This window comes from Equus asinus, chromosome 11 (genome assembly GCF_041296235.1).
Source record: "Equus asinus isolate D_3611 breed Donkey chromosome 11, EquAss-T2T_v2, whole genome shotgun sequence".
NCBI lineage: Eukaryota > Metazoa > Chordata > Mammalia > Perissodactyla > Equidae > Equus > Equus asinus.
The window spans coordinates 17,019,967-17,043,593 of NC_091800.1; the positions used below are offsets into that span (position 1 = coordinate 17,019,967).

General features: G+C 38.6%; 1 protein-coding gene and 1 long non-coding RNA gene across 6 annotated transcripts in view; one reads left to right on the top strand and one right to left on the bottom strand.

Annotated features, from left to right (window-relative positions):
* Positions 1–23,627, bottom strand: part of DCLK1 (doublecortin like kinase 1) — a 318,321-nt gene that overhangs the window by 100,253 nt on the left and 194,441 nt on the right. The gene's annotated exons all lie outside the window — the stretch shown is intronic.
* Positions 14,541–19,193, top strand: LOC139046562 (uncharacterized). Its single transcript, XR_011506705.1, has 3 exons — positions 14,541–14,910; positions 15,728–15,801; positions 17,709–19,193. It is a non-coding gene; the product is annotated as an uncharacterized lncRNA (long non-coding RNA).

The window sequence follows — 23,627 nt, forward strand, 5'->3', positions numbered from 1 at the left end:
ACCTCAGTTGATTATAATTCTGACATACAAAGAATAATTTAAGAAACAGGGTCCTAGATGGTGATAAAAAGGAACTAGAAATTCTAGAAAGGATTAAGTAACAAACTCCAACATTTTATTTAGAGAGCAATATTTTATGGTAGTGTTTCTAGACTTCCCTGATGATAAAAATCAATTGGGGGTTATCATTAAACATTTAACTGCCCAAGACGCTTCTCCAGATGTTTCAATGCAGTGATCTGGGATGGGGGTCTGGGGATTTATATTTTTAAATAAGTACCCTGGGTGGTCCTTACAATTAGAGAGGTTTAGGAGAACTGCTTTACTGGAAGACACACAGTTCAAGGAAAACATCCACGGTAGAGTTAAGAAGGGCACTGTGCAAGGTGGGCCTGAACTGGCCAGCTCATCACCAGGTCCGTTTAAGCAGAGGGACCAGGTTCTTGGTGGGGGAAGAAGCTCATGTACAAAGGAAGTTTCCAGAAAGTCACATACTCTCATCCAGATGTTCTGTGATATGGACCTCAAGCCTGATTGGGAACAGAGACTGTCCATCAGGAAGGGGAACCTGCATTTGAAGTGAAGTCAGCTGAGCTTCATCCTGAGAAAGAACATCCAAACTTCACATTGGGTAAAAGAGACTTTGGGGTCTCTGCTTTCTTGTCTTGAGGTAAAGACAAGACTTGAGAACATAATTGTCTAAACAAAATCATCTTTGAGTCTGCACTGTCTTCTCAAGGAGGAAAAAATAAACATTCAATAGGGAATCCAACGAAAGAAAGTCTAACTATAAGACCAGGAATAAACATTTCAACTCTGGAGCAGAAGAAAGTAATCAGAATGTCATGACAAATGACAAGCTGAAGTTACACGGTTATAAAGGGATTGAGTGATACCCCAGAATAATGACGTAAATCTACTTCTGAGCGAAGTCTCACAGGGAAAGAATTTAATTTAGAGGTTTTTGCCTTAAAGGAATAGGGACAATCACAGGGGTTGATAAAACTCAGCTGTTTCAGAGAAGAAACAGGTAACACAAATGTGTGTGTTCGGCAGAGCACAAAAAAATTAGGAATTTGAATCAGGCATTCCCTACCTAAGACCTTCAAATTTATATTTTTTTAATATATAACTCAGGCTATTGGTTTGTGACCCCATATCCTCAAAATTAAAATAATCAGAGCCTTAGGATGCAGAAGTAATGATAGAGTAATCATTCTATAGTTGGAAGACATAAAATGTTGGAAATATTTTGTGATTGTTTTTCCATCATAAATAATTATCATGGAGATAGCTAACGGTATTCAGTACCCAAAATAATGGTACCACCTGAAGGAGGGAATTAAAATTGTAGCAGAAGTTTCCTTAGACACAAAGGAAAGCTGCTAGATAACAAAGGCTGTATAGCCTCTTTAGAAAGCTGTCATTTCCTTCCAAAGAGATACTTAAAAGTATGGCAGCCAATCATGTTTCTCCCACAACAGTTTAGATATTGTTCTAAATATCAGCAGGCTTTAGAATCAATGACTTCTTGGGGTATTACGGAAGTACCTACCCTGAAGAAACAAAAGATGTTAGCAAAAGTTCCCCATTGGTGCCACACAGGCAATGCTTCTTTTCTAAAAGAGTTCTGAAGAGTGCCACCGGGGAGATCCCCTGGAGAAATTAAATTAAGTGCTGTATATAAATTAGTTTTCCCTGAATCAGTTATGCCTATGGGTTTCCAGGGTACTCTCTGAAGAGAGCAGCATGAGAGAATCCAGGAAACAGGGACAAAATAAATTCTTTCCTTTTTTCAATAACTCGGTACGTGAACGAGACAAGGCCCACATTAGGACAGCTTTCATAGTCTGTCAACAGCTTTCCTGACTGTTTCACTTCTCCAGAGAAAACAGCAAGTCAGGTTACTTCATTTAAAGGTTAAATGGGATAGAAATCTTTGAACCCAAAGACAAGTTTCACAGGTTTAACATAAGTAGGAGAGACATTTCTAGACACTACATTTCCTAAGACCATTAATATATTCTAAACTTCTCCAGGGTCATTCTCCCTTCAGTTCTCCTGCAATCCTTGCTGAGAAGCAACTGTGTTTTCACTGGATGGTGACTCCTTTAAATGTTAGCTTGCAATACAACTGGAAAGAAGAAATGTTTCTGAGTTGCTTATATTTTTGACAAAGTGAGAGTTCGTCTCAGCAGTTAAATCCTGCTGTCTACAGTTGGAAAATGCTTAGGTGACACACTTGTCAAACACAGCTAATGATGCTACAAAGGCTTGGGGGAGATTATGGGTTGTCCAAGTGTCACAGGTGACCTGATGAGTGGGCAAAGAGGTGAGGTGAACACCTGAAAATGGCTGAACCAACTTGAAATGGGCATTCCGGCTGAATACCCCAGCTGTTGCCAGACCTGCACTTTTTAAGCAGCTCAGATGGGTCTTTGAGTCCAAGGTGGGACAGTTAAAACAGTGCACAGCCAGACAAGACATTTGCCATCATTTTTGTGACTCATTGTCCTACTCACTGAATTTCTGGCTCCATGATTTGGGTTGCTCACACAACACAAAGGATGCTGTATTCGCTTCTCAAGCCTCTCCTTTCATTTTGTTTCGATGTCAGTTTTCACGAAGAAGAGACTGCGTGGGGAAGAATGATAACGAAGTGGAAATTTGGGGAGAGTGGCCATTAATACCATTTTTAAACAAAATGCCCAGTTTCTTACTCTGTGAAAACCCGAGGAAGACCATTATCCAGGAACTGATCTCAGGAGTACAATTTAATCACTTTTGTCTTGTAGCTAAGTTGTTTGTTAAGGGCAGAGTGATATCAATACAGATAGAAGCCTTCGGAGGAAAGTGTGTCCCCACATATAGAGGGAATGTAAAATCATGAATGACAAAGTTTCCCTGAATCAAACAAATTTCTAAACACTTTCTTCTTTCTCAATTCTTTCACAGTCAGGCAATGTGAGGCAGATGTTTTAAGAGTGAGTTAATTCTTGTGGGTAATTCTCTGTGTCTCACTCTGAAAACTTCAGATTTCCTTTCCTCCTTTTTGCCAAAAAGTGTAATATTTATGATCCTGTTTCTCATGTTTCCTTGTTACTTGACTTCCCTTTTAATGAGAAGTATCCTTCACATCAACTGCCTAATAAAATCCTTGGTTGTAGAGTTTAATTTTAAAGTACCCTCTTCATGAGCCATTTATCTATTTTCCTTTCTATTCCAAATGACAGACATTAAATTACATCTCTGGGCAGATGTGATTAATCTTCTATTCCAAAGTGAAGAAAAGAAGAAAAAGGTTAGAAATATTTAAAGCCTCTTTTCTTTTCTTTTTTATTAGGAGAAAGCAGGCTATGGGTTGAAAACTTGATTTATTTCCCTTAAACTTGTTTGAAGATCACCTTTAAAACAAGGGGTCAAATGTGGCTTGAAATGAATTCCCTGTGCAGTACTTATGTAAGTCCCGGGGTTACAGTATTTCAAGGCTAATAAATATTGTAGTCATTTGAAGGCAGCCATCTAATATGACAATACATAGGATTTTAGAGGGATTGTGGTCTTTCAATGAAAAGGGTCTGGTTAGAAGGGAGACATTCTAGTTGGTTTGCCGGGAAGCTGCCTGAAATCAGATGATATTCTATTCGCATTTGGCCCTCAGCCATCAAACAAAGGAGTCATTACTGTGACCCACAAGGTAGTTATCTCCCTCGAAGTAATTCACCAAACGACTTCAGTAGATAATTTGCTTTTTGTGGCTAGATTTATCATCTTCAAATATTTACCCAATAAGTTGCAATAGTGAGCTAAGGCAAACTTGTATTTTTATGGCAAATTTGGTCCTTTATTTCCAAAACAAAGAGCAAAGTGTCAAGCCATGTTTAAAGACATTCAATTTCACATAGAGAGAAGATTTTTTTCCTTTCTGAAAATATTAGCAGAAATGTATTTAAATAATTTTTAAAAATCTGTTCTTGTTAGAAAACAGACAAGCAATCTTGTTCTCCTCATCCTTCTTGGCACAACATGTACCTGATAAAAATTAAAGAAACCTAAAACATCATTTAGCCTGAGAGAGAAGACATTGTGCATGATAGTCTCTTAGCAACCACAGGATTCTAGTGAGGTCTATTGGGCTCCACTTAGTAGAGAAAATTTGTTTATGCATGCAAAACACAAACATTTTATGCATAATTTTCCACTTTTTCTTGAAAATAATTATCAAAAGTGTTTTGTAATGGATTTACTATTTTTATAAAGATGACATATATTCATTATAAAAATTCAAACAGTGCAAAAAAGTAAAAGATAGCAATAAATCATCCCAAATTAGGAGTTAGGAGCCACGCCATGCTGTGTCACACTAGAATTTTCTGTCTTTCCTTGTTGAACACTTTTTAAAATGTATGAATTAGACTTGTTCCTCTTTCTTTGTTTGAATGCAGCTAATAATTTATTCATTTTTTTTCATTTTTCTTTTAATTATTTAAATTACTTTCTGTTAATTTTGTTAGGAATACAGTAGATGACATTCCGTGATCCTGATTCATTCCCTCACCTTTGTTTTTAAAAAAAGATTTGGAGATACATGTTATTTTGTAAGAAGGAACTTGGCTTTGATCCTCTGATTCACCATCCAAACCTCATGTATACCATTTTTATTTTTACAAACCTCTTCCCACCTTGATCACTGCTTTCTCCCAAAGCTTTTCTTTCAATTTATGAAGAGAAACGAAGAGAAAATGCACTAACAACCTATCGTACCCATACAATTAATAATGACAATTCATTTAAAATGTATTTTAAAAGAGTATTTAATGACATGGAATATTTGCAAGTGAAAAAAGTAGATTACAAAACAGAGGGTATGGTATAGTGTGCATGTGTATGCAAATGAGTGTTTTAAAAGAATATTTCTGGACAGGTTTTAACAGTGTTTTTCCCCCCTAGGTCAAGGGATTGCATTTAATATTTTCTTTATATTTTTCTGCCTTTCCAATTTCCTGTAATACATAAGTGTTGCTTTTTAAATATGAAAATGTTCTTAAATTTCACAAAACAAAGTTTTTAGAATGAATCCAAACAGTAAAGAAGGGCATAAACTAAAAAATGTCTCTCCCCTACTTCCTCTAACTCTTGGTTCGTCACTGCAAAGGTAATCACTGATAACAATTTCTTGAGAGTCTGTCATAAAATGTCAGTGCATATATAAGCACACACAAGCATACATACACGTACATATATGTGTGCATATGTTCTTTTGTATTAAAATGGAATATAATACACAATATTCATATCTTGATATTGTGTCCCACTTAACAATAGATATTGGACAACTTACTACCACACTGGCCCATTTAGGCTGACCTAATTCTTACTAGTGATAAGGCAGTATTCCATTAAATGGACATATCGTAATTTATTTAGCCAGACTTCTGTTAATAGTTTTTACTTTTTTTCTCTAGATTTTTGTGATTACAAATAAACTTTATACATATACTTTTGTACACTTGTAACAAAATTTATAGAGACACAGTTGCTGGATCAAAGACAAATGTGCCTTTAAAATTTTTACCAAATGGTGCCATTTGGCATTATCCACAACTTTGTATGGGAGTGAGTTTCTTTATGCTTTCATAACACTTTCTTTACCTGTTGAGTAAAAATGAGATTAAGTTAAGTTACATTTTGTTACTACTTAGTGAATCGAAAACTTTCTTCCCAGATATTTACATCATTTAGACTCTCTCTTGTGAACTGCCTGTTCATATCCTTCATCCATTTTTCCATTGCTTGTCCTTTTCTCTATTGACTGGTAAATGTTTTGTGTATTATGAAATTTAGGCCTTTATAGGACACATGCTTTACAAACATAGTATTTTTTTCTTTGTCTCCTGACTTTAAACTTGTATTTTGCCATACAGAATTGTTTTGCATTCTGATTGGCCAACCTCTTCTTTTATAGGTTCTGTGAATTAATTATTGTAAGGAACCCATCCAACATAATATTTAAACAAAAGGTCACGAAGCGTTTTCAAGGAATGTTCTCATTAGGTAGGAGACATTATAGATTCTGGAAATGATATGAGCAATAATGCTCATGACTTAGGTAGACTGTACAGTTGAGTTCTGTCTCAGGGAAATACCACAAAATGTTGAATTTTTATAAATCTTTTTTTAAATCATAACAATGTTTACAAAAAGCCAAACTGGATTATCTATCTATATTTTAAAACTTTCAACCTTTCAAGTTATTGTTTCCTTGTAAGAGCTATAACAAGTCATAGTTGCCTTGTCCTCAATTATAACATTACTTTTATAAAATAAAATGCCTATATTGTAAATCCAGGTTTATAAATATAGGATTTTTCTCCTTCTGTTTGAATAAAAATGAACTATGGGACTCCTAATGGGTATGGGGTTCATTTCTGGTATGATGAAAATGTTCTAAGCTTGATTGTGGTGATAACTGCACAATTCTGTGAATATATTTTAAAAACTATTGAATTGTACACTTTAAGTGGGTGAACTGTATGATATGTGAGCATATCTCAATAAAGCTCCTATTAAAAAATTAACTGTGGTGTGTTTTAAGTACAACTGTGTGCAAAATAAACTACTGTGGTTTGTCATCACATTGCCCTAGCATCTCTTACATCTGAGAGGAAACAGCTTCATTCGGAAACAGGTTTCAGTGGGCTAATCATTTGAGACCCCCTTCCCTATTTGTTTATTCTCATCTGCCCTCTTTTCCTTTTTCAAATTCTCTTGATTGGGGTAGGGAGCAGGGCAGATGGAGGGAGATTTCCCATGTTTTCTTTTCTTCCACGTTTTTGTTATTCTTCTGATCCCTGGGATTGTATCATTTTACTTCAATGTAGATATTCGGTGATATGACATGCTACAGGGTAGATTTTAGCAGAAGGTAAATAGCCTTGGATGGTTCAAGGAAACTTATCTTGGCTGGCACCAGCTGGGACACATCATAAGGGACTTTCATGCCCTAATGTGCCGTCATCTCACTGAGGGGAATGTGACACAACATGTTATACCATCACTATTTCCTAGAGAATCTTTCTCCTCCCGCCTTAAATACCTACAAGGATTAGTCACTGGTAGACTTTTTTCCTTTTTACATTTTTATTCTTTAAGATATTTCATTAAAATACAATACAAAGAATAAAACTATAGGCATTATTACATTACTTCCAACAGCTTTTGATGACTGTTACCTTAATCATTAAATTCTTAACCCCCGGAGTATGAGTCAAAATCAAGGTAAACTACCTTCCTCTCTCTGCACAAATCTGAAATGAGTCAGTGATGAGTAAAAATCTCTAAAACTAATTTAATGCAATGGAATCATCCTTAACACACATAATTGGGAAACAATGTCAAGTTTTTCAATCCCATTTATTGATATATTTGTGAGGTTTTCCTGGGCCTTAGACTTAAGAAAATGTTAGTCAGATGGATGTCAGTATCCAAAAGAAAGTGATCAGATAATTAAACAAATTTTAGCAAGTATTCTAGAGGATCCACTAAGGTCCAGGATACAATTTGCGTCCTCAAGGCATTCACTGTCCATGAGGGGCTTTAGACCACCCTTGTCATATAAAAGGGCTCTTTTATGGTAAAGGCACAGTTAACTCTCTTACTAATATGAGCAGTTTCTGCTTCAACCACATCTCATTTCCCTGTTCCATATATGCGACACTGTGTGGTAGCCCCTCCTGCTAGACACGTCAGGATCTTTATCTGTTCATTTGGAAATTTTAGCATAAGGTAAATAGCCTTGGATGATTCAAGGAAATTATCCTTGGCTGGACAGATAATGGAAAGCTCCTGATATCTCAGAGGAAGAAAGAGGCATAACTGAAATATGCTAAAACATCATCATAGTGCATGGACTCAGCTACAGACATAACAACACACAAGCACAAATCAATTCCTTTCCAGCAGTGTAAAAGTGGAACTTTGTTCTCAGATGGAAACTGGTGCCTGGACACATAGGAGGAACCCCATGGTATTTATTTAATGAATGCTAAATGGATAAATGAGACTCAAAACAAGGGTGTCTACTCTATCCGGGTAGTTTCTTTCCAGGGATCTGAACTACTAGGGAGGCAGAGGGACTCCTGCAGGCAAAGGGAAAGGAGGTGAGGGGGCAGGCAGCTTTTCCAGAAGGATTTGAAATATTCCTGCTGCTCACTCACAACCACCACTCCAAACTTATTCATTAATTCATCCACTTGCATGTCTACGTGCCAGACACTGTAGACACTCAAAGAGGAATAAAACTGTTTCTACCCTTACAAAAGAAAGGCAGACACATTAACAACTTTGACAAAGTCATTAATAGTTACTATTCGTTGAGCACTTCCTGTGTGCCAGGCACTATGCTAATTCCTGTGCATGCACTATTTTATTCAACACTATGACCCAGGAGCGAGTATGACCTGATTATACAGATGAAGAAATTAAGGCTTAGCCTGGTAAGAAACTTACACAGGGCCACACACTCACACGGCGTCTGAAGCAGAACTTGAACTTGCTGCAGTCTGGTGCGAAAGCCCCAGAGTGTGACTGTCACCTTACACTCTGAGAAGGGCTCTCACAGCAGAGAGGGGAGAGGGTTCCTCCAGCCTGGGACTAAGGAGAGAAGAAAGCTAGTGTGCGTGGAGCACCTACTTCCGCTACCCATTCTTGTCTTTGAGCGGGGCCAGCAAGTTGAAGAGTTTCCTGAAGAGAAAGAAGCAGCAGCACGAGGAAAGGAACGGAGGCACAAAAGTGCACAGGAAAGTGGCGGGAAGTTCAAAGGGACTGTACCAGAAAGTGTTCAAGGAGGGGGTGGGGGCTTGAAAATAAAGCTGTGCTCACACTCCTCACCCACTTTGATTCCTCCTGCCTCCCTAAGCCTGCTATTGATCTGTGGGGATGCTCAGCAGAGAGGACAGAGAAGAGACCTCAGATTTCAGTAACGCCTCATCTCCAAACCCTCCCAGACTATGACCCTCATTTTCCATTGTTTAGATGCTGTAATGATGATTAACAGAAAGAGTGATTCTAAACTAGAGCATGACTAAAAAGTCAATCATATTCAAGTAATCCTGAATGCATATTTTTCTTACAGGAAAGAAAAAAACTTCAGATAAAAATTCTTTGGGTGGGTTTTTAAATATATTTTGGTCATTCAGAATTATCCTTAATATACCTTTATACATATTAACAACTGAAGACCACTTGTGGTTAGATGTTTCACAGTTCTTTGGAACAGCATTTAGTTTTAGATCAGCCCCATTTCAGTTACCACGTAGGTGTATTTTTCCATGCTGGATCTATTTTAAAGTACAGCAGGTCCTCTATATAATCAATGTACGCACTACCCTCATTCCCAGTTTCCTTGAGCAAATTATCTTCCTTAAATGATATCAGAGATGGTTAGTCACGTCTTCATATTTATAGCATTTAGTTAGCTGTTTCTACGAATTACTTTATGTCAAGATTGTAGAAAAAAATACAAGTAAAGAATCTATTTTCTGAGAAAATGTAACCGTTTTACAGTAATTCTATTACTCAGTATCCATATAGTATAGCAAAAAATCAGGAATTGCCTACATTGTGTAAACATGAGGATAAACTCACTTTTAGCATAATGAATACATTTTTCAGTTAAAGTAAAATAAATCAATTTTTAGTTAAAAAATGGACTATTACATCTATTACCACCAATAGAAAATTTTAAAAAATTCTACCAATACTACACAAGACAATTCCAAAGCACTACCAAGATTGTAGATTACTGGCAGTGCTTGCTTGACCTTCTCATGAATGTTTTTTTTCTAGTTCACATAAATCTAAACCTCTCCCAAGAAAAATTGCTCTTTTTCTCCTCCAGAACTTAATTAACCACACTCCATTACTTGCAAACATTCTTAGAAGAATATAAGTCCAATGCATTACTTTGACATCATCGTTCAGAAAAATTTCAGGGAAAAGATGTTAAACATATATATGCCCCAAAGGGAAAGAAATACTTTAAATATTTATTTTGAAATAGGGTAGAAAATTGATAAACTTTGCCTCTAGAACATACAGGTTTCTGAGAGACTTTGGTTAGACTGCATGCAGCAATAATAAAGAAAAGTAAAAGTAAGTGAAAAATTTTAAATACGCTATTAGAACTTAAGTAGAAGAAAACAAATGAAGAAGATCTATTTTCTTTAAAAGTACATAGAAAACAGTAATGTCCTTCTTATCAAGGAATCTGGTAAAGCCCCACAAAGAAATTCTCTTATTCCTCTGATGTGCTCAGCAGTAGCATGCCAAGATGAAGAGGGTATGGTCCTCAGCTTAGGTAAATCTTTCGACTAGAGGGAGACAAAAATCCATTCACAGATCATTTGAACATGACGTGGCAGATGTGCTGGGACAGAAAACAGAGGTGTGTATTGGGGCTTGGAGGCTCAGAAAAGAGACAAATTTCATCTGGGTGTGGGTGGATGGCTTATGGAAGAGGTCAAACTGGAGGTAAAATTTGAAGAACCTGTAGAGATAAACTAAGTGAAGAGAGAAGATACCCCAGACTATAGAACGCATTGTCAAGGGCAGGAGAGGTCTAAGGCAGCACAGAGTGTTTGGAGTGGAGAACTAAAGCCATTCATTGCTGTCATTCAATCAGAACAGGGAAATGAAGGAAGGGGAGTCTAGAGAGGCAGGTAAGGGCCAGATGACGTAGGGTGTTGGGGACCATTTAAAGGAGCACAGATTTTATCCTTAGGGGATGGAGAAAGGGTGGTAAGAAAACTCTTTAATCTATTGAAGTATTTTAAAGAATGAGAGTGACTTGATCAGATTTGCATTTTAGAGAGAGCACTAAGATACAACGTGAAGGATAGAGTTAAGAAGTGCAAGGCTGAAGGCAAGAAAAACCAGCCAGGGGATGGCTCATAATGCCACGAGAAATGAGAAGTGCCTGGACCCAGCCACTGTAGAAGAATGGAGGGCAGGGGCCAAGTGTGAGTAAACTGGCTAGATTAGATAGTGGGTGAGAAAAAAGCGAATATGACTTTTCGGGAGTTCAATGAATATCAAAGGGATGAATGAACCAACACGCAGAATGAATACTTTGGCAATATTGCTTAGGTCATGGCAAGCAGAGTCACAATAATGTGTATTATGGAGAACTTCTATCCTATCTATGGCTATTAAACTATAGGGGGAAAATGAGAAATAGACTCATTTTTAAGTAGTACATCAACTAACTTTGATCATTAGTTGAGGAATTTTATTGGTGCTGATGGTAGGCAGTGGGCTCAGTCTTCCCCTCTCATGAAAGTGAAACATAAAAACTTCCAAATGGCCCACTTAAAAACCCCTGAGAACAGCAATTAACTTGACTCAGGAAATACTAAAAAAGCATACACAGCTGATAATGCAGAGTGTAACTGATAAAATTGTATTTGACGTTCAACTACTTAGAGGATTGGTTTACTATGTTTTAATGTTCCTTCTTAATTTTTGTGTTTATAATAATTAAATTTCATTCAGAATTGAGAGACCATCTTCATCCAACCAGGCATGATTACTAATATTGCAGAGGTCTTCAAATATATATGAAAATATTAAGTTACCTACATATAAAATACATGATCTAAAACAGCACAAGACACCAAGGTGGCGCAGATGTGGCTGGTTAGCTTAACCCCTTTTTTTTTTTTAAGATTTTATTTTTTCTTTTTCTCCCCAAAGCCCCCCAGTACATCGTTGTGTGTTTTTTGTTGTGGGTCATTCCAGTTGTGGCATGTGGGATGCCACCTCAGCATGGTTTGACGAGCGGTGCCATTTCCATGCCCAGGATTCGAACCCGTGAAACTCTGGGCCGCCGAAGTGGAGCGTGCAAATTTAACCACTCGGCCATGGGGCCGGCCCCAATCCTTTTCTTTTAATTTGGTTTTCTTTGATTCCCTTCCATCATCTCTTCCAAAGGGCAAGTTTGAACACACAAAGTCTGTGAAAGCCTAAATAAATTCTAATTACAGGTAGAAGATTATTTCCTGAAACTACAAAATACCTATAAATGTCTTATCCTGGAAAAGGAGGCCACAGTAAGATTTCTCTTCAATTGTCAGCTAAGTAGTGGGCCCTGCCCAGTTTTCCAGGAAAAGCTTCACAAGAGAAATGAAACATTGTTCTCATGACCCCAAGTCTTGAGAAGATATTTAATTAAATCCTGTGAGCATAAGCGTAAATAGAAATTTCTGAAAAACTTGCTCTTACTAATAAGTAAGAGGAAACATTAGCAGTAAAAATTTCCTATACTAAGAAGATTTCATTTGTAAATAAGGAGAATCAAAATTGGCTGCAGTCTCACTATTTTAGTATATTTGCAACAACAGTGAAGGAAAAAACTTTAGTATTGTCGGATTGGTTTAAAAGGAATTGTTAATTGTAACGTTAAAATTTGTCCAAGAGTGAATGGGTAAAATAAGTACAATGGAGGAGTGGGATGCTTAGCACCATTTTGTTTGTGTGCTACAGTCTAGTTACAGCTTTAAGCTCTTGTGCTTTAGAACATGATGCTTTAATTTCTTAGGTTATGGGCTGAAAGTGATGCTCTGCTTATGGGGGAACACACATACACAAAGACTGACACTGAGGTACAACTTGGGTTCTAGTTTACACCCTCCCTTTTCCCAAACAAGAATGATGATTTCAAACATATTACAAAATGATGATAAAAAGAGGAGATATTGGTGTCATCTCCCAATCATCTTCTTATTGCTAATGTTCCCAAGGCCCAGGATAATAATTCAAGAGAGGGAACAGTTTGAGTGTGTTAGTTTTCATGTAAGTATGTGTGCATGAGAAAAAGAAGTGTGTGTGTGTATGGAGGGAGAGAGAGAGAGAGAGAGAGAAAGGACAACTAAAGTGTACAGAAAGTGTACACAGTAAATACGAGAGAGAATGTCAACACCGATGCTGATTGCAGGCACTGGAGAACTAACTATGCAAGCAGGAAAAAGAAAAAAACAACCTTATAAAAATGTGGTTTGGCTGTGTAGAAGGAAGGCTAATTATAGTAATTTCTCTGAACTGCTTACCACATGCCTAATTACCAGGTAGCACAGTGATGAATATGTAAATCATTAAATATGTGTTGGATTAACTTGTGCACATTTTAACTCAACATTGAACTCTGTTAATGGAGAGTCAATCTTCACAACTTATCACTCTTCCGATATGGTCACTGGCCCATAACTTAAAATCTTGGAAGCTTATAAGAAATGACAAGGTGAGGAATGAATATTTAAAGCAATAATCATTTTGAAAAAACAGGATATATAAATAAGGACAAGAAGGACGCTATTAGTAAAAGATGCACTCTCAGTTCTGTATCACAGGCTGTTTAAATGAAATTCACTTTAGATGTATTGATAGTTTGGGAAAAATGGACACACTGGAATAAACATCTAGCAAATTTTATAATCAAATTCATAAAGAACATTTGACAAGTATTTTTTAAAATATAAATTAAAACCAATAAAAATATCCTCAGCTTTCTCTAAAATCATACCTATTCTATTAAATTACATTAAATACATTTACCAAGTATTTTCCTCTTCGCTAATTAGCACACAACATCTTGGAAAAATATGTCACAAGAATTAAAATGAAGTAATGTTAACATAAATAAGAAAGAAGGAATCACTGAATGCTAGCAATGTAAATTCTAGATGATTTGGGTAATACAATACATGGCTAAAGAAATGTGGTTACGGCTAGAGAGTATAAGTTGATTCCTTTAGCTTTAAGAGGTTTTAGATTCATGTAAATTCATTTCATAGAAACTATTCACCAAGTTTTTTGTATGAGCATTGTACAGGCTTACACTAATTTACAGAAGGGTTTCTTAACCTTGGCACCATTGATATTTTGGGTCAGATAATTCTTTGTTGTGGGGGGTGTCCTGTGCGCTGTAGGATGTTTAGCAGCATCCCTGGCCTCTAGCCACTAAATTCCAATAGCATCACCTCCCACCCCTGGTGGTGATAAGCAAAAACGTCTCCACACATTGCCAAATGTCTGCTGGGGGGCAAAACTGGCCCCTGTTGAGAATTATTGCTTTATAGAAAGTGGAAAGATGTGCAGACATAAAAATTCTGTTAATGCAGTCATAATTTAAATGCATCAGCCGAGTTCATTATTTTAAACAAGAACAGGGAACTTTTTCTTAGATGAGAATTAGCAAGCCACAGGAGAAAATTAAACTCAGCATAAGGAAAAAACTCAACAAAGTTTGTGTGTGTGTGTGTGCGTGTTTAAGGTAGGTGTTGAGAGAGTGATAAAGAAATGAGAAATAAGGAAATGTTCTCTCACTTGTAAAATTAAGAACAGAGGACATAAAATTAATTCAGTAAACACAGTAGATTATAAAAGTACACTCCAATTCCATATTATGATTTAAATAGGGTGATGAAAACTGAAAGACATAACAGAGGAGACATAAGTAGGAAAAGACAGCATAGATAAGACGGCAGAGGTGGGGGGCAGTGGGCGAGCAAAGGGTAGAACTTTAGAAGAAAGAGAGACAGGCTGGCAGTTAAAAGTGCAGCTTCTCTTGCCCGTCCCTCTACTGCCTCTCAGACCTCTCCTCTCGACCCTGAGCCAATATCCCTCTCCTCAGGCTTGACCGGCTGCTCACGGTGCCCCTGAAGGAGGATGTTGGGATTAGAGATTGGAAAGCAATTACAGTAGTCTCCCCCTTATCTGTGGTTTTGCTTTCCACGGTCAACCGAGGTCCAAAAATATTAAACGGAAAATTCGCTACATCACCATGCCTGCACGATTCACCGCATTTCCTCTCACCATGGAGGCCTTGCATCATTTCACAACATCACAAGAAGAAGGGTGAGTACAGTAGAGTAAGATATTTTGAGACAGAGACCACATTCACATAACTTTTATTACAGTATATTTATTTGTATACAGAATAATTGCCCTATTTTATTATTAGTCATTGTTAATCTCGTACTGTCCCTAATTTATAAATTAAACTTTATCATAGGTATGTAGTATAGGAAAAAACATAGTATATATAGGACTCAGCACTCTCCGGTTTTGGGCATCACTAGGCATCTTGGAAGGTATCCCCCATGAATAAGGGGGCATTTCCATAAGGGGGAATCACTGCCATGAAAGGGACAATGCCTTGGGAATTGAGGAATTGCATGATCAATGCCTTGCTTTATCATACAGAACAATTTTTCTTGAGGGAGCATTTGTGTGGAGAATAGTGCAGAAGCTAACTGTTCAGGAGGAAGGTAATGACAGCCTAAGGTAGGACATTGGCAAAAGAAATTGAACATAATAGAACGATTTACCTTTTGTATAGCACTTTGAAGAGTAATATCTGTTATTTGTTCCTTATAATGATCAACAACAAATTTAAATTTGCTTTATACACAGGAAATATTTAATAAATACAAGTTCAGTTTAATTCGATTCAATTCATTTTAAGTTAACCGATGATCCCTAATTAACTCATAAGAAAATAAAGCCCAGGGAAGATAAATGACTTGCCCGTGTTGAAATGGTTACTAAGTTTTAGAACCAAGGATGAGATCCAGGTCTCCTTAATTCCAAAATCCAAGGCTTCATTCACTACACTAGTCACAACAAATTTGTGGCCTGTGTGCTGAGTCTCTCTATTTCTTTACCACTGCAGACATTGCTAATGGATTTCCTACCAAGAGCTTGGATATGGCCTCAGGATCCTTCTGAAGACAGGGCTCTCGAGAGGTACCCTGAATCAACTTTTCTGTATCTTGCAGTGCATCATGCTACCTATCCAACAGAAAGGAAGAAGATATGGTAGAGATGCTTTGCTTGCAGAACAATTATCACTTGGTAGCTGTCAGGGTAGATTCAGGGAGAAAAGGATATACTTCAAGAATGACTAAGGAGTTAAGCCTGGGTGACCTGGGGGACGATGGCACTATTAACAGAAGTAACGGAGCTGGGTGCTGCAGAGCTGTAAGTAATACTGTGAATGTGATTTTATTCACATTCATAATTCATAATTCAATTCATAATGAGGGAAGGAGCTGTCACAATCAAGCTGAAGGAGGCTGTTCAGAGGGAAGAAAAGCAGGGCCTCCTAACACGTCTAGTGACCTCAGCCTCACAAACGCTGGAAATTGTGGATCCTAAAGGTATATGTCCAAAAGACACTGGCCCAACATTTTTAGAAGAGATGAACTAAGCAGGGTCCAAAGTCCTGATTTAAAAGACACTGCCATGAATCATTTTGCAAGTCAAGAAAATCCTCCCATAAGTCAAATAATCATCAAATAACAGAAACTTGAATTCCCATGTGCCAGGTTCCATTTAAATAGGAGGAGGAGGGCAGTGAAAAGAAAATGCTCTTCAGCAACTTCCTCAATGAGAATTATAAACAATTTCTGTAAAACTTCACGGATTAAATTAAGTATTAAACCTTAAATGCTGAATTACAAGATGCTTTTACTTAAAGGGAGTCCTGATGCATTGCTTCTATCAGTTGTCCTTCAGCATAAGATTAAACACACAAGGCCTTCTATCAGCCCCATGATGATCCTTAAACTTTATTGTGTCAGGAACACACGGTAAATTAAACAGAACACCATGGAAAATGTCTGGTTATACTAGGAGACAGGAATACTGCTTATGGAAACCTCAACAGACAACTTGTTGAACAATTTTCTAACTTCAGAACAGATGTGTTTTCTATTATTTAGCATTTAGTATGTTCATCTTGGTCTTTTTTTTTTTTTTTTAACCTTTAGCTTGTTTCTTCTCATTTCATTGCCATCCACATTATGAATGTCTTGGTCAAGTTATAAAATCAAGTTATAATGATGCTATTTGGTACCATATGGCTAATGTCAGCCAAAGAGTCTTTAATATTTTCTAAGTAACAGGATATTGTAGTTAATGCTCTCAAAACTAATTTCAATCTAATAAATGTTGAAGGCTACAACATACACAAATGTTCTAGAATGGAGACTGTCTACCTCCTCCAAAGCCAAACTTTGATATATGGCCTAAAAATTACCAACAATTCAAAAATGCTCTTGGAACGAACTAGAAAAACCACAGACAATATAATTTCTATTCAAAAGCATAAAATCACTAGTGATCCATTTGCCAAAAACAAATAGCCCTCAAGTTCACTGATGAACCTCACAATATCATTTTTTTCTCTGCACTTAATTACATACATGAAAGAATATTTTGATCTTAAGAATTCTTTAGATGGTTAGTTTCACTTCCAGTGAAGCAAAGATCAAACAGAGTCTTATATATTTATTGTTAGGTAGAAATTGATGGACAAGATCTCAATCGCACACATTTTTGAAAAGTTTAAAGTTGTGTGTATATGTGCTGAGGGTAAAAACAGCATCACAAAGCTATGAATATTCTAAGCCAAACACTATTGAAACAGCATTTCAAGCAGCTCAAATACGATGCAACATAAGGAAATTTCAATAAGGAGCATTTTTAGTAGGGAACTCTTCTAAAGGTCCTGTTCAACAGGAGTCCCTATGGAACACTGCACTTGCTGCTCTGATAAGATCAAAAGGGGACAGGAGTTGGTGGGGTGCCGGCTGGGCGAGGGCTCCTGGTTTCAGCTCCTCTTATACTTCTCTTTCCCTTCTGCATTTCAGAAAGAAGGCTGGACCAAGAAGGAGAGACACTGGGAGAGCCAGGAAGGCTGATCTGGGTTAGCAGGAACTGTGATGACCCAGCAGAATTGGGGGAAGCTTACGTTGTGACTTTCCAGATGGGTCTGGACACCTCTGCTTAAGCACTAATGGCCTTCATTGGGCGGCAAGTCAGTCAATGCCCTCAGCAAAACTACAAAGGGGCAAAGTTTGGTTTTTTTCCCTCCTCTTTTTCTTTCTGAAATCTAGTTATCTTTTCTAAAGTACCTTCCTCCTATCTCTGTGAGTCATTCTGTCCTTTCTTTCACTGCACTTGTCACAAGCTGAAATTGTCTTGTTCACCTTGCAACCCCCGCACCTAGTCTAATGCCTGGCACACAGTAGTACTCAATAAGAGGTTGAAGAAAGAGAAATGAACCCCTTGCTTGCTCCCTGTCTCTTCTCCTCAGCTTACAGGTACAATGACCTCATGTTGCCCTCAGGTTAGTCACAGTCTCCCCAGGAGTCCTGTCCTCCAACCCTGCCTTGGAGGGGACACTGTGTTTACCACATCAATATCTGTCTTGTTTGGGTGGATCAGTACCACCCCCAGCTCCACAGGCAGGCCAGGACGGCTTTCTCCTGGCACAGGGTAGAGAGGGACGTGTGATATAATTTGGTGTAACAGAGAGTAGCTCAGGAATTTTGTTCAATGGTTGGGGAAAGAGAAGATTCACCCCTCCCCCTTCCTCCACAGGAGCTGGGAAACAGGTAGCCTGGGAGCTCTTGGTGGCCGTCTCACTCCCACAAGGTCAAAGCTGGCACACACAGGACGAGAAAGGCAAGAGCTTTTCAAAGAAGTCAAGCTACAAGTCTGAGACTTCATAAACCTCCGGCTCAAATCCCCCCTGAGGGCCATCTCTGGATATTCCACTTAGGGGAGTTCCTTTATTCTCTTGCTTTTAAGTTTGTCAGAGGGGGAATTTCCTAACTGAAAGCTATCCCTGTCAGAAGTCCCACTTCCCATTATAAACCCCAGCAAGGCATCATTTGACTAACAGAATAAAGCACAATAAAATGAGTTTTAACTTCCCCACAGAATATTTTTACTTAAAAATCAAAACAAACTGATACAAATGTGTTTCATTGTTCTCCTCCCTAAGCCACCATCATGGCGAGCTTCTAGGACCACTCTGCCCCATCCCAATTACCTAATGATTCAGGGAGAGCAACAGAATCAGAACTGCAACCACACAGCAGTCAGGCCTCTTTCTTTATCTTTCTAAGTGGGATTCATAAAAAATAAAGTCACTGGAATCAATTTAGGAAGTAGACGTTTTCTAATTTTCACTGTATTAGTTGGTTAAATATCCCAGTTTGTAAAATCCAGGAACAACAGAACTATAGCAAAGTCTTGTGCTATTTGTTGAATGAATAGAAAATTGAATGAAAACAATGCATAAGAAACATATAAAGTTCTGTGAGAGTTCAGAGGAGAGAATGACGACTTCTGACTTGAAGGTTTGGAAAAACTTCATAGACGTTGCTTTGGTGCTAGATTTTGAAGGATGGGAATGAGCAATAAGTAGAGATGAAGGGCAAGAATGAAACCTTGAATTACGCCTGGTAAACTGGGGGTGGCCCAGGTGGATCTGAATACAGGGCATGCGCTAGCTGGGGGAGGAAACCAGTGATAAAGTCTAGAAACGTGGGTTGAGAGCAGACTGTGCAGGATTCTGAAGTCCTGTCTCAATTCAATTGTCTCTTCTAACTCATTGAAGGCTTTTTAGCAAGATAGTGACATAACCGGGGCTGGGTTGTAGAAAAGATTGATTTGGCAGTGGCCTGAAGAATGGCCAAGGGGAGAAGTCACAGAAGCCTAAACTAGGGTGGGTGGGGAGGTTTTGTGAACACCAGCAAGGCTTTTGCCACATCCCCTACCCTCATCCCCCAACAGGCCAGGGCTCAGGGGAGACCCGGACTCAGGCTCAGTGTAGGTTAAACAGTTTTGTGAGCTAGCCTAGGACCCTTACCATCACCTTTAATGTCACTTCGATGGAAAAACAACTTTTAAAAAAATTTTTTAAAGAATAGCCTAAAAACGAAACTTTAGAGATTACTTATTTACAGGTAGGAGCTATCAGAATTAATAATGGATAATATTATATAAATTTTCTTTTAAGTTTAAAAATAACATTTCAAAGAACATTAAATTTTTTCTCTATCTTCCAGGGCTGCTTTGAGATTGTAGTCTAGACAGATTCACACCCTTAAAAATGAGCTTTTGAGCTTAGGATCTTAAAATAGGGCTGTGCTGACATTATAATACAACTCAAGAAGGAATAATGGTTGGAGTAAGCTTTGTTTCTCTTTTCCTGATGAGATCTGAATTAGCAGGAGATGGATAATACAGAACAGATAAATTATGGAAAGAAATAAAATGTTTGATAGGTATTAGTATATAAAAGATCCAAGACATTTTGAATAAGGCATAGATGAGAAATTTCTTATCATCCAAACAGGACAGGTTATTTTGTTATTCAAATCAAGCAAGAGAAAATGTTGAGTTAAGGACAAAGAAAAAGAACATGGATTATGCTAATTCTAAACTAGGTTAGACAATAGAGGCTTCACAATTGCCCTTTTTCAAGGTGGTAGAATTTGTAGGGGCATGATGTAAGTAATCAACTCCTATTGTTGATTTAGCAAAACAGGGGTTCTTTTTCTTACAAATTTGTGCTTGTATTTTCTTGAACAAGATGCACACATTTTCTTGAACAAGAAACCATAAAGCTTTTGCAATAAAAAAATACGGGTCTCTACAAAGCATTAGGAAAAAGAAAAACCTGTTCTCAGAAGTTTGCACACCTCAGTAAGCAGAGACTGAGGCTCCTGATTTGTCATGAACACTCTTAATAAGATTGTTCATGCTGTGTCAGCCTTATACAACACACATTTTCAATATCATATAGTCGCGACTAGTTTACGCTGCAGAAAAAGACCAGAGGCTGAAGGACGGACACTATGGCTGCTGGCATCTCCTGGGTCTGACCCTCTGCAGCTCTCATTCCAAGACTGGCCTCATGGAGGTGGTCTGGACCATATATTCATGAATATTAGTGCTCATATTTAAACACCTACAACTTCTTACTTTCAACCTCATCTCTCTCTAAAGAGGGGGTTAGAAATAAATATTTGCATATGAAACTGAAGATACTGGAGATGTGTGAAAGCCACCCCCCGCCCCCCATACACACTCAAAGTGTGGGCCCTGAAGCCTGGCAGGGCTGCTGGGAATCCCGGCTCTCCACTGTGTGAACTTGAGCAACTTATCTGCCTCCAAGCTTTCCTGATCTGCAGGGCAGAATAACACCAACTTGTAGTATTTGGTGTGGGACTTATGAGATATTGTACGTAAAAGGCAATGCCTGGCACTGAAGCCCTCAACAAACTCTGGTTATTAATTGCTATTATTTTTTTTCACAAAAGAAAATGATGCCAAAGGCTTTATAGAAAGGCATCTGGCAGGGATTTTAAAATCAAGAGTGATGAAGGAATATTGACAGATTCAGAGGGTAAGGAGGCACTTTGGGTGAGAACGAGTCTATTCCTTAACTTGTAGGTAGGGTGAAATGATACAAAGCACTTCAGACTTGATTACTCCTTAAAAGAACACAAGACCTCTTCTGTGAATGAGATCTTGCCACTCCCACCAGAAACAAGAGTGCTTCTATAGCTCCAGTGGGAGAAGCTTCCAGCATTCAGCACGGTCCTCCCCCAGCTCTCACCGTTGCCCCGCCCCACCTCACCTGTCACTGGGTTTCCTCTGCCTTGGTAAAGGCAGCTGCAGCCATATGCTCCTCCTTTGTCTTTTGTGGTTGCTGTTTCCTGAGGTTACAGTAGAGCTCCTGACTTCCGCGTGTTCCCCAGCTCCTCTAACAGAGCTTCATTTACCATGGAGACAAAGCAAGACAAGCTACCTGCAACCCCCTTAGAGTCTGCAAACAACTTTCAGATGAAAATGACATGCTATCGAAACCAGCAATAATAAATGGAAATGAACTAGTAGCCAACACAATGATAAAATACCACTCTGCAGAGATTGAGGACATTCTTAACGTCTTTTAAAATCAATCTGTGATCTGTCTCTTTAGAGGAGATGCATGAGGGAGCAGAGAAGACAAAAGAACTTGATAAAAACACAGATAGCACTCAGCCTGAGTATATACAATCTTTTTTCCAGTCAGTAACCATTTGAAAGAGAACTATGATTTTGTGCCTAACAGAAATGAGAGAGTATCCTCAAAATAATTTGACTATTTCTTTCCTTTTTCCTTTCATGTGGGGAAGGAAATAGGAAAGGTAGACAACCCTTCCTTAAAACAGAGTTTCTTAAAACAGACCATTTTTTAAAGGACCAAATCCCTTTCCAGTCCCACAGGTGTCTCTCGGACAGGTCTACAGGGAAAATTGGTACTGCGAGACCTTCTGGGGGCCGCTGTGGCAGCACCCTCCTGGCACAGAAGGAGCAGCGAAGACCCTAATGTGGCAATGAGCCGACCTCTAGGAAATAGGCCAGAAATTGCTGGAGGCAGGGAGGGGAGAATTGGAGGAGATAGTGAAAAAAGGAAGAGTATAGTTCACACAAAAATGCTATCTCTGTTCCTTGTGCAATTAATCATTTTTAGAAATTAACAAAAGAAGACACGGATTCATAATCTTCTAATAGAGAGATGTGAGAATAGATGAAACTTTTCAAATCTAACTTCTGGAAAAATCCTCAGATGTTTCAAACTTTAGAACACAGGCCTATAGAGAGTGCTAAATTCTGCCAGCAATAGCTACCTTTTATGAGATCAACTCTTGTACCTAGGAGAAAGGGAAGGAGATTTACACAACAGCCCCATCTCTCCAGAGATGTCTGCCACCAGCACAGGACTCCTGAGGGACCACAATGGCAGATCTGCTCTTTGAGAGAAGATGGTGGATTTCTGTGAGGTTTCCCCTGAGGCTTGAGCATCAGACATGTGAATATCAAATGCGTGGGGTCACATCCCGCTGGTGTAGACTCTAGGAGGGCCCTGCTGTTGCAGTATTTGTGCCTGAAGTAGGGGATGGGGGGCCTCTGAAACCACTGCCTCTGCCACCCAGAAAATTCCTTTTTCAATTTAAGTTGCCCTGCGTGTCCTGAAGTAGAGCTGCTACCAGGACATGGATCTGTACAGCTTCTTGTGCCAAGGTTAATCAGACAGGAAATGTTTCAGGGCCACACAGGTCAATCATCTCAGAGTTCACCCATACTTTAACTTACAAGGGGATCTGGAGAACTGGTTGGGTATAAGAGTGTCTAGCCCCAGCAGAGGCCTGACGGTTTTGTTGTTGGGAGAGCAGTGGTATGACAGTTAACGGTACACCCCAGGAGTCCTACCTGCACAGCCATGGACTCCTCAGAGAGGCATCTCACCTTGCCAACCGCATTCCCAAGTGGCAAATAAGGGTCATCACACCTGCCTCCAGGGTGGTTGTGAGAATTCAGTGAAATACATTTCATGTGGTGTCTGTCCCACAGGAAAGCTTTGCCCTTACTTTCTAAAGCCTTCCTCGCAGTCCTCAGCATAGACAGAGCTGAGCATGAAGGGGCTCTCAGGAAATGCTTGGCTGACTGTGAAGAGCTGTGAACGTGTGGATTATACCAGGGAAGTGCCCCGTACGATGCAGAGAGACGTGAAACTGTCCTGGGCCACAGCCACGTGACTTTCATTAATATCTGGCCAAAGGGCCTTCTGTTAAGTCAGATTCAGCTGGTATTCACTTGGGTTAAAACACCATCAAAGCAAGGTCTCAGAATATTGCCCAGATACTTAGAAAGAAGGAAAAAAGGTAGAAGGAGAAAACTATATATTCTTTTGGGAGAGCTATATAAAATGTATTTTCTCTTAATAT